The sequence below is a fragment of the Mustela lutreola genome, chromosome 7 (genome assembly GCF_030435805.1).
Source record: "Mustela lutreola isolate mMusLut2 chromosome 7, mMusLut2.pri, whole genome shotgun sequence".
NCBI lineage: Eukaryota > Metazoa > Chordata > Mammalia > Carnivora > Mustelidae > Mustela > Mustela lutreola.
The window spans coordinates 17,225,681-17,235,918 of NC_081296.1; the positions used below are offsets into that span (position 1 = coordinate 17,225,681).

Below are 10,238 nucleotides of genomic sequence, written 5' to 3' on the forward strand. Positions count from 1 at the left end.
TTGAAAATTTTGCTTCTAGAAGAGATGCCATATAAAATTCTTATTTTTTTAATTTTTTATTTTTTATAAACATATATTTTTATCCCCAGGGATACAGGTCTGTGAATCTCCAGGTTTTCACACTTCAAAGAAACCGTAAGCCCAGCAGGAGAAGAGAAATCATAAAGATCAGAGCAGAAATCAATGAAATAGAAACCAAAAAAACAATAGAGCAAATCAACGAAACTAGGAGCTGGTTTTTTGAAAGAATTAATAAAATTGATAAGCCCCTGGCCAGACTTATCAAAGAGAAAAGAGAAAGGACTCAACTAAATGAAATCATGAATGAAAGAGGAGAGATCACAACTAACTCCAAAGAAATACAAACTATTATAAGAACATACTATGAGCAACTCTATGCCAACAAATTTGACAATCTGGAAGAAATGGATGCATTCCTAGAAACATATAAACTACCACAACTGAACCAGGAAGAACTAAAAATCCTGAACAGACCCATAACCAGTAAGGAGATTGAAACCGTCATTAAAAATGTCCAAACAAACAAAAGCCCAGGGCCAGATGGCTTCCCGGGGCAATTCTACCAAACATTTAAAGAATAACTAATTCCTATTCTCCTGAAACTGTTCCCAAAAAATAGAAATGGGAGGAAAACTTCCAAACTCATTTTATGAGGTGAGCATCACCTTGATCCCCCCAAAAGACAAGGATCCCATCAAAAAAGAGAGCTATAGACCAATATCCTTGATGAACACAGATGCGAAAATTCTCACCAAAATACTAGCCAATAGGATTCAACAGTACATTAAAAGGATTATTCACCACGACCATGTGGGATTTATTCCAGTGCTGCGAGGTTGGTTCAACATCCGCAAATCAGTCAATGTGATACAACACATCAATAAAAGAAAGAACAAGAACCATATGATACTCTCAATAGATGCTGAAAAAGCATTTGACAAAGTACAGCATCCCTTCCTGATCAAAACTCTTCAAAGTGTAGGGATAGAGGGCACATACCTCAATATCATCAAAGCCATCTATGAAAAACCCACCGCAAATATCATTCTCAATGGAGAAAAACTGAAAGCTTTTCCGCTAAGGTCAGGAACACTCCAGGGATGTCCATTATCACCACTGCTATTCAACATAGTACAAGAAGTCCTAGCCTCAGCCATCAGACAACAAAAGGGAATTAAAGGCATCTAAATCGGCAAAGAAGAAGGCAAATTATCACTCTTCGCAGATGATATGATACTCTATGTGGAAAACCCAAAAGACTGCACTCCAAAAGTGCTAGAACTTGTACAGGAATTCAGTAAAGTGTCAGGATATAAAATCAATGCACAGAAATCAGTTGCATTTCTCTACAACAACAAGACAGAAGAAAGAGAAATTAAGGAGTCCATCCCATTTACAATTGCACCCCAAACCATAAGATACCTAGGAATAAACCTAACCAAAGAGGCACAGAATCTATACTCAGAAAATTATAAAGTACTCATGAAAGAAATTGAGGAAGACACAAAGAAATGGAAAAATGTTCCATGCTCCTGGATTGGAAGAATAAATATTATGGAAATGTCTATGCTACCTAAAGCAAGCCCTATATAATTCTTACTTTAAGGAACAAGTTGCTTTTATAATTTTTTTTATTATTCTACTATTCAAGTATTTCCATTTAAATTAAATTCAATATCATTTAAAAAATAACCAAAAGTGAAGCCAGTATTCAATCCCTGGGCTAAATAATTTTAGAAAGCTTTGTGTTATTGAACCTACAGGGATTTTCTGTAGTTTTAACTCTTTCTCTCTGTGATTTTTCCCATTAGTCACGTAAGTGACTGCAATATAACAGACATTGAGGATAAAGAAGGACTGAATAGAACAATCCTTGGCCTCATGAAGTTGAGGACCTAGCAAGGGATTCAAACAATTCAATCAGAGACAATTTATTGAGTGCCTGGCCTAAGATGAGCACAACAAAACCTCAGCCCAGAGGAAGCATTTTAATGGGAGAGATAGATAATAGGTAAGCCAACTTAAAAAAACAATTGTACTGGTTTTTCTTCAATAGTGATGCATATTTGAGCTAAATAAGCACATTTTAAAAAGAGCAGTGATTGAGAAGAGGTTTTTGAACTGAGTGGTCCGAAAAGGACTCCCTTAAAATGTCTGTTTTGAACAGATTTCTGAATAATATCAGCTATGAAGCTGCGTAAAGATCTAGAGGTGGGTGATTTTTCCAGTCAAAAAACTGTAAAGGCTCCAAAGTCACAATACAGCTGTAAGTTTCTCTAATAAAGTAACTTCTGACAAAGGATGAGAAGAAATAACCAACCCAGGTTTGAAAGAAAAGGGACAGACTTTCTATGGAATTAATATTTAATTAAAGCTTTAAAGGACAAAAGTACACTAGAGCAAAATCCTGGTGACGCTGATATACCTAATGAAAGATCATAAACAAGGTGTGGTTAGCAAAGAGTGTGTGGGAATGTTGGTAAGAACAGTGGGGAAGAGTCATCCCTGAACATGTTCTTAAATGAAGCAATTCTTGTGTTGTTTTAAAGGGTAAATTGGAGTTTGCCTAAGTGATTAGAGAAGGATGCCTCAGCTTATGGAAGTTCAAAGCCATAAAGATGTGATAAATTATTGTAGATATTTTCTTGTATATTTGTTGTTGAGTCTAGTAATGGTGATCTAAAAACTCCTACTTAAGACAACTAAAAATCCAGACAAAATAGCTTTTAAAGTTAAAAATATCAGAATGATTATAAAAATAAGTGAGGGATTACTGGGCCAAAATACGAAATACAATGAGAGCCTAGAGATATATGCCCTGAAGCCATTTTAGCTATGAGAGCATTTGAAACTGCTAAAACACACTGAGCTGTGTTTTTAATAGACTCTTGATACTAGAGAAACAAAATTCAAAATCCAGCAGCAATCAAATTTGAGGACTTTGGTACAACCCAAATTTAAGTTGAGATCCCCAAAGCACAAGGAGAAGCAGAAATAAGACTAGAGCCTACCTTGCCTTCTGTGTAAACTGAGAAAGTCAATCACTGAATTTGGAGTATGATTGTCTTGTAGAGTCTCAGATATAAAAGAAAATCCTGCCAAGGAGGACTATACCATTATTATAGCTCTTAATTATCCCTACTCAATAAGAGTTTCAAATATAATGTCTTGAACATAGCAAAATGTAACAAAGTACACAAAGAAAAACCATTAACAAGATTTGATAGACAAAATGGGATTAAGTATTATATTAAAATGATCAATAAGATTGCAAAATGGCTTGATTACTCTGCTCAAAGAAATGAGAGGGGAAGCAAATTGAACAAAAAACTGAAACTAAAAATGATATTGAGAAAGATTTTATAAATGAACCAAATGGATACTCTAGAACTTTAAAGATATGACAGCTAATTTAAGATACCGCAGGGGTGCGTGGGTGACTCACTTAATTAAACCTCCAATTCTTTTTCCTTTTTTTTAACACCTTAATTTTATTTTATTTCTTTCATTTTGGCTCAGGTCATGATGTCAGGGTTGTGAAATAGAGCCCAGAGTTGGGCTCTGTGCTGAGCCTGGAGCCTGCTTAAGATTCTTTTCCCTTCTTTTTCTATCCCTCCCTGCGCTCTCACTCGCTCTCTCTCTTGCTTGCTAATAAATAAATAAACATATAAATATATATATAATAGACAAAGCAAAATCAAAGCAGATTATGAAAATAAATATAAAGATTTTGAAATGAAAACAAGTTCAAAATAAAATAGAGAAGACCTACACAGCTAAAAGTTCATTCAGAAATTCTACTATTAAAGAAGTCAGTATGACACAATGTTAAGATATCAAAAGATTTGAGCATGTACTTTACAGAAAGGGTAATCCAAATGGCCACTCATATATAAAAACTGCTTATCTTTATTATGAATCTGGAATTAAATTAAAACCTAGAATGGCATACTATTACACACTTACCATATTGGGCACAGTGAAAATGTCTTGGAAGAATGTGAAAGAATGACAGTGCCCATAATAAAAACATTTGAGGTAAGTTGGACAATATTTAGAAAACTTAAAAATAAAAAAAAAATTTGGTCCATTCCTAGAAATACAACATGGAACTAAATGAATATTTTCACCAGGATATGCAAACAGATGATTATAGTTATTTCATTCATAACGGCAGATCAGTAGTGGTATATTTGCACAATGTTACATTAAATAAGAGAGAATATTAACAAACTGGGAGGAGGGGCTAGGTTGTTATCATAAAGAGATCTTCTATGGTGCTGATTATGTTCTATTTCTCAAAATATTTAAGTTAAAAAAGTTTTCCAATTTATATCTAGATAGATAGATAGATATACCAGAAGCTGCAATGCTAGGCTAAGACCAGGCTTTAAAGGGCTTTTCTCTATACTCTACTAAATACTTTAAACCATTCCTTATATCATAGTTCAGTGTTCAAATCTCCATTTGTTTCCTCAGTTTCCTAATATTTATCTTAAGGTGACCTGATCTAGACTTTTGATCACCTTTGTCTAAATATTTCTATTTTAACAAAGTCCTTTTTAAAACTCAGAGACTAAAACTTAGAAAAATACTCTGTTATCTCACTAGAGTGGAAAATATATAGTTACCCATTAACTAATGATATCCATGTCTACATTAGATCCATGAAATTTTTAATTCTTGGGAGCTTTTGGCTAAATGAATTTTTTAAGCTTCCTTTAAATGAAGCTTTAAGCCATCACCACATGAGTAAAATTGAAGAACTAAATGAAAACAAGCCAAGTATTTACAGAGTAATAGAATGTGCAGTGGAAAGAGTACAATTCTGAAATCATAAAGCCTAAATTAGTTTGATGCATCTTTGCTAGCCATGTAATCATAAACCAGTTATCTAAAATGTGTTAGTCTCAGTTTTTTCACCCACGAAATGGTGATGATAATACTTATTATGCAGAGTTGTTGTGTGGATGTAATGAAGCATGGAGCATGAGAGTCTCATATTCCATGCTAAAATGATAGCTATTTTTATACTTATAATAATTCTAATAATAGTAATTAAATTGTTCAAAATATTCATTTATATTGAGGCATTGTATTGACTATTTATAGACACATTTACCAAAATAAATTTCATTTTACTTTACCCTCTCTGAGGATATATATTCCCTAATTCAATATGAATCTCATTGTGAATAATAATTATCATAATAAATATGCTGATTTTTCTTCTATTTATTTTTAGGGAAATATCCTTTACTGTTGAAACTTAAGCAAGTCTGTCTTATTCAAAATTTGCATGCTGCTTTCTTATGAAGCTAGATGATAGTGTTGTATGCAATAAATTCATGCAGTTAAGACATTTATGTTTGGAAAACTGGGTGGTCAGTTCAGTATTTCAAAAGAAGATTTTAAATTTAAACCTTAAAACTGAGCTCTTTCAGCCTTATTTATAGACCATCCTTCATGCTTCATAAGTATTCCTTCATTGAAAACTAAGTAATAGTATTTGTCATAGTGTATATAACTAAAATGGATTTTATATTCTATTATTTCAGAGTTAGTTGCAGTTTCTACTTCCTTACTTCCTTTTTTGAAAAAATAGATTAATTCTACAAAAAGTTTTTTTCCAGCTTTATTGAAAAATAATCGACATATTATAATGTGTAAATTTAAGAAATGATTTCTTATAACACTGCAAACTTTTAACATTTTGTAAATTTTGTACAATTCGATAAATTGGTATACATTTGTATTGCAATATAATCTACATAAAAATGTTAATACATCTACTATCTCATATAGTTGCCACTGTTTTTATGCATGTTTCATAAGGAATTTTAGATCTACTCTCTTAGCAACTTTTATGTGTATAGTACAGTAGAGATAAACTTCAGAGGTCTTGTGGGTTTTGTTCCAGACCACCTCAATAAAGCGATTATCTCAATAAACTAAGTCAAATTGTTTTTTTTTTTTTTTTTGGTTTCCTAGTGCATATAAAAAATTATGTTTCCCAGTGCATATAAAAAATAAACACTATACTGTACTGTTCAAAAGCATTATGTCTTTAAAGAAAAACAATGTATATACCTTAAGTAAACTAGTTCTGAGTTTTCAGTGGGTCATAATTACTGATCACAGATCACCATAACAAATACAATAATAATGAAAAAACTTGAAATATTGAAAGAATTACCAACATGTGACAGAGAGACACAAAATGAACAAATGTTGTTAGAAAAATGGTGGCAGCAGACCTATTTTATACAAGATTGCTATAAACTTTCAACTTGTAAGAAGGTGATATATGCAAAGTTTAATAAAGGGAAGCACAATAAAAAAGTATGTATATATTATTAACTATGATCTTCATGCTGTACATTAGATCCCCAGAACGTTTTCATATTATAGTTGCAAGTTTGTACGCTTTGACCACCTTATTCCACCCCAGGTTCACCCCTTGTCAACTCAACTCTAAGTTTCCATTAGTTTGCCTTTTCTTCAGATTCTGTATGTAAGGGATATCATAAGATATAAATAAAAAAAATATATAAAATCTTTGAAATATTTCACTTAGTATAATACCTTCAAGATCCATCCATGCTGTTGTAAATGGCAGTATTTCTTAATTTATCATGGTTAAGTAGTATTCCATAGTATATATTTACCATACTTATTTTATTCATTCATCCATTAATGGATACTGAAGTTATTTCCATCTCTTGCTTAGAGTTAATAATTTTATAATGAACATAAGAGTGCAGATATGTCTTCGAATAGTGACTTTGTTTCCTTTAGATATATACCTAGAAGTGGGATTACTGAATCATATGGTAATTTTACTTTTAATAATATGAATAATCTCCATACTGTTTTCCATACAAATTTATATCCCGGTCACAGTGCATAAGTTCCCCATTTTCCCCAATATTTACCAAAATTTGTTAGTTTTAATTTTTTGGTAGTATATATTCTAATAGGTAGTAATATCTTGCTGTGTTTTTCAGAGGTAAACAACAACAACAACATAATGGCTTTGCCCTGAGTTTATACGTTGAGCACTTTTTAATGCTCCTGTTGGTCATTTATATAACTTTTTGGAAAAAATAAAAGTCTATTGAGATCCTTTTGCTATTTTTTAAATTATATATATTTTTTCTATTTGTATCTGTTGATTATTAACCTGTTTTCACATATAAGATTTGTAAGTATTTTCTTCCATTCTGTGGATGTGTTTTCATTCTTCTCTCTCTCTCTCTCTTTTTTTTTTTTTTTGGCAATGCAGAAACTTTAGTTTGATGTAATACCATTTATTTATTTTTGCTTTTTTTGCTTGTGTTTTTGGTCTGGTATCCCAAAAACTATTGGCAAGACCAATGTCAAGGAGAAATTTTCCTATGTATTCCTTTTGGAAATTTAGTTTCATGCATCACATTTAAGTCTTTAATCTATTTCAAGTTAAGATTTATGAGTGATATAAGGTTCCAGTTTCATACTGTTTTATGTGACTATTCAGTTTTAAATATCATTTATTGAACAGACTATTTTACCCATTACATATGTTGGCCCCTGTCAAATATTAGGTGACTGTATGAAAGGACTTATTTCTGGACTCTCAATTCTGCTCTACTTGTTTATTGGTCTGTTTTTATGCCAGTATGCTTTATTGTTTTGAGCATGAGGGCTTTGTAGTATAATTTCAAATCAAGAAGTGTAATTTCTCTTCTTCATTCTTTCTCAGAACTGCTTTGATTATTTGTTGTCTTTTATGGTCTCATATAAATTTTAGGATTCTTTACTTACTTCTGTAAAAAAATAATATTGGATTTTTTAAAAAGATTATTTATTTATTTATTTGACAGAGAGAGATGACAAGCAGGCGGAGAGGCAGGCAGAGAGAGAAGAGGAAGCAGGCTCCCTGCTGAGCAGAGAGCCTGATGCAGGGCTCGATCCCAGGACCCTGGGATCATGACCTGAGCTGAAGGCAGCGGCTTAACACACTGAGCCACTAAAGCACCCCTAACATTGGATTTATGATAGGAATTGAATTTACAGATGGTTATCGGTAATATGGACATTTTAACAATGTTAATTCTTACCTTTCACAAATATGGGCTATCTTTTCATTTGTATCTCCTTCAATTTCTTTATCAATGTCATAGTTTATGGGGTAGAGATCTTTCATCTTCTTAGTTAAATATTTTCCTAAGTATTTTATTTTTTTAAAAGATTTTATTTATTTATTTGACAGAGAGAGATTACATGTAGGCAGAGAGGCAGGCAGAGAGAGAGAGGAGGAAGCAGGCTCCCCGCTGAGCAGACAGCCCGACCCGGGACTCAATCCCAGGACCGTGAGATCATGACCTAAGCCAAAGGCAGCGGCTTAACCCACTGAGCCAACAAAGCACCCCTATCATTGGATTTTTGATAGGAATTGAATTTACAGATGGTTTTCGGTAGTATGGACATTTTAACAATGTTAATTCTTACCTTTCATAAATATGTGCTATTTTTCCATTTGTATCTCCTTCCATTTCATTATCAATGTCATACTTTATGGGGTACAGATCTTTCATCTTCTTAGTTAAATCTTTTCCTAAGTATTTTATTATTTTTGATGCTATTGTGAATTAGATTGTTTTCTTTATTTTTTCAGATAGTTCATCATTAGAGTGTTAAAATGCTCCTGTCTTGTGCTTACTTTGGGAGCACATATACTAAAGTTGGAATGATGCAGAGAAGATTAGCGTGATCACTGAACAAGGATGACATGAAAAACTGGGAAGCATTCCATATTAAAAACAAAACAAAACAAAACAAAATTCTTGTCTTTTATATATTGATCTTGTATTTGGCAGCTTTACTAAATTTGTTTATTCAAATTTTTTGTGAAGTTTTTAGGATTTTTTTACAAAAAAAGAAAATTTTACTTCTTCCTTTTTTTTGGAGTTTTTTATTTCTTTGTGCTCCTGGTTTTTCTGGCTAGGACATCCAGTACTATGTCAAATGAGAGTAGTGAAAGTGGACACACTTGTCTTGTTTCTGATCTTTAAGGGGAAAACTTTCAAACTTTTTTGATTGAATATGAGATTAGCTCTGGGCTTGTAATATGTGTTTTTTAATGGATTTTTAAAATTTTTTAATAAACATATAATGTGTTTTTATCCCTAGGGGTACAGGTCTGTGAATCACCAGGTTTACACATTTCACAGCACTCATCATAGCACATACCCTCCCCAATGTCCATACCCCCACCATCCTCTCCCAACACACATCTCCCCAACAACCCTCAGTCTCTTCTGTGAGATTAAGTCTTTTATGGTTTGTGTCTGTCCCAATCCCATCTTCTTTTATTTTTCTTTTCGTACACCCCAAACCACCTATGTTGCATCTCCACTTCATCATATCAGGGAGATCATATGATAGTTTTCATTCTCAGATTGATTTATTTCGCCAAGCATAGTACCCTCTAGTTCCATCCACGTCATCACAAATAGCAGAATTTCATTTCTTTTGATGGCTGCATAGTATTCCATTGTACATATATACCACATCTTATTTATTGATTCATCTGTTGAAGGACATTTAGGTTCTTTCCATAGTTGAACTATTGTGGACATTGCTGCTATAAACAGGTGGGTGCTTGTGCCCCTTCAGAATGCCACGTTTGTATCTTTAGGGTATATACCCAGTAATACAATCACTGGGTCATAGGGTAGTTCTATTTTCAGCTTTTTGAGGCACCTACACGCTGTTTTCCAGAGTGGTTGCACCAGCTTGCATTCCCACGTACAGTGTAGGAGGGTTCCCCTTTCTCCACATCCTGGCCAGCATCTGTCATTGACTGACTTGTTCATTTTAGCCATTCTGAAAGGTGTGAGGTGGTATCTCATTCTGGTTTTGATTTGTATTTCCCTGATGCCGAGTGATGTGGAGCATTTTTTCATGAGTCTGTTGGCCATTTGGATGTATTCTTTGCAGAAATGTCTGTTCATGTCCTCTGCCCATTTCTTCATTGGATTATTTGTTCTTAGGGTGTTGAGTTTGATAAGCTCTTTATAGATTTTGGATACTGGCCCTTTATCTGGTATGTCATTTTCAAATATCTTCTCCCATTCTGACAGTTATCTTTTGGCTTTGTTAACTGTTTCCTTTGCTGTGCAAAAACTTTTTGATCTGATGAAATCCCAATAGTTCATTTTTGCCCATGCTTCCCT

At 33.1% G+C, this 10,238-nt stretch overlaps 1 non-coding gene across 1 annotated transcript; it reads left to right on the forward strand.

Moving 5' to 3' along the window:
• Positions 1-8,714: 8,714 nt before the first annotated feature.
• LOC131837407 (U6 spliceosomal RNA) lies at positions 8,715-8,821 on the forward strand. The gene has a single exon (XR_009356020.1). It is a non-coding gene; the product is annotated as a U6 spliceosomal RNA (small nuclear RNA).
• The last annotated feature ends 1,417 nt before the right edge of the window (positions 8,822-10,238 follow it).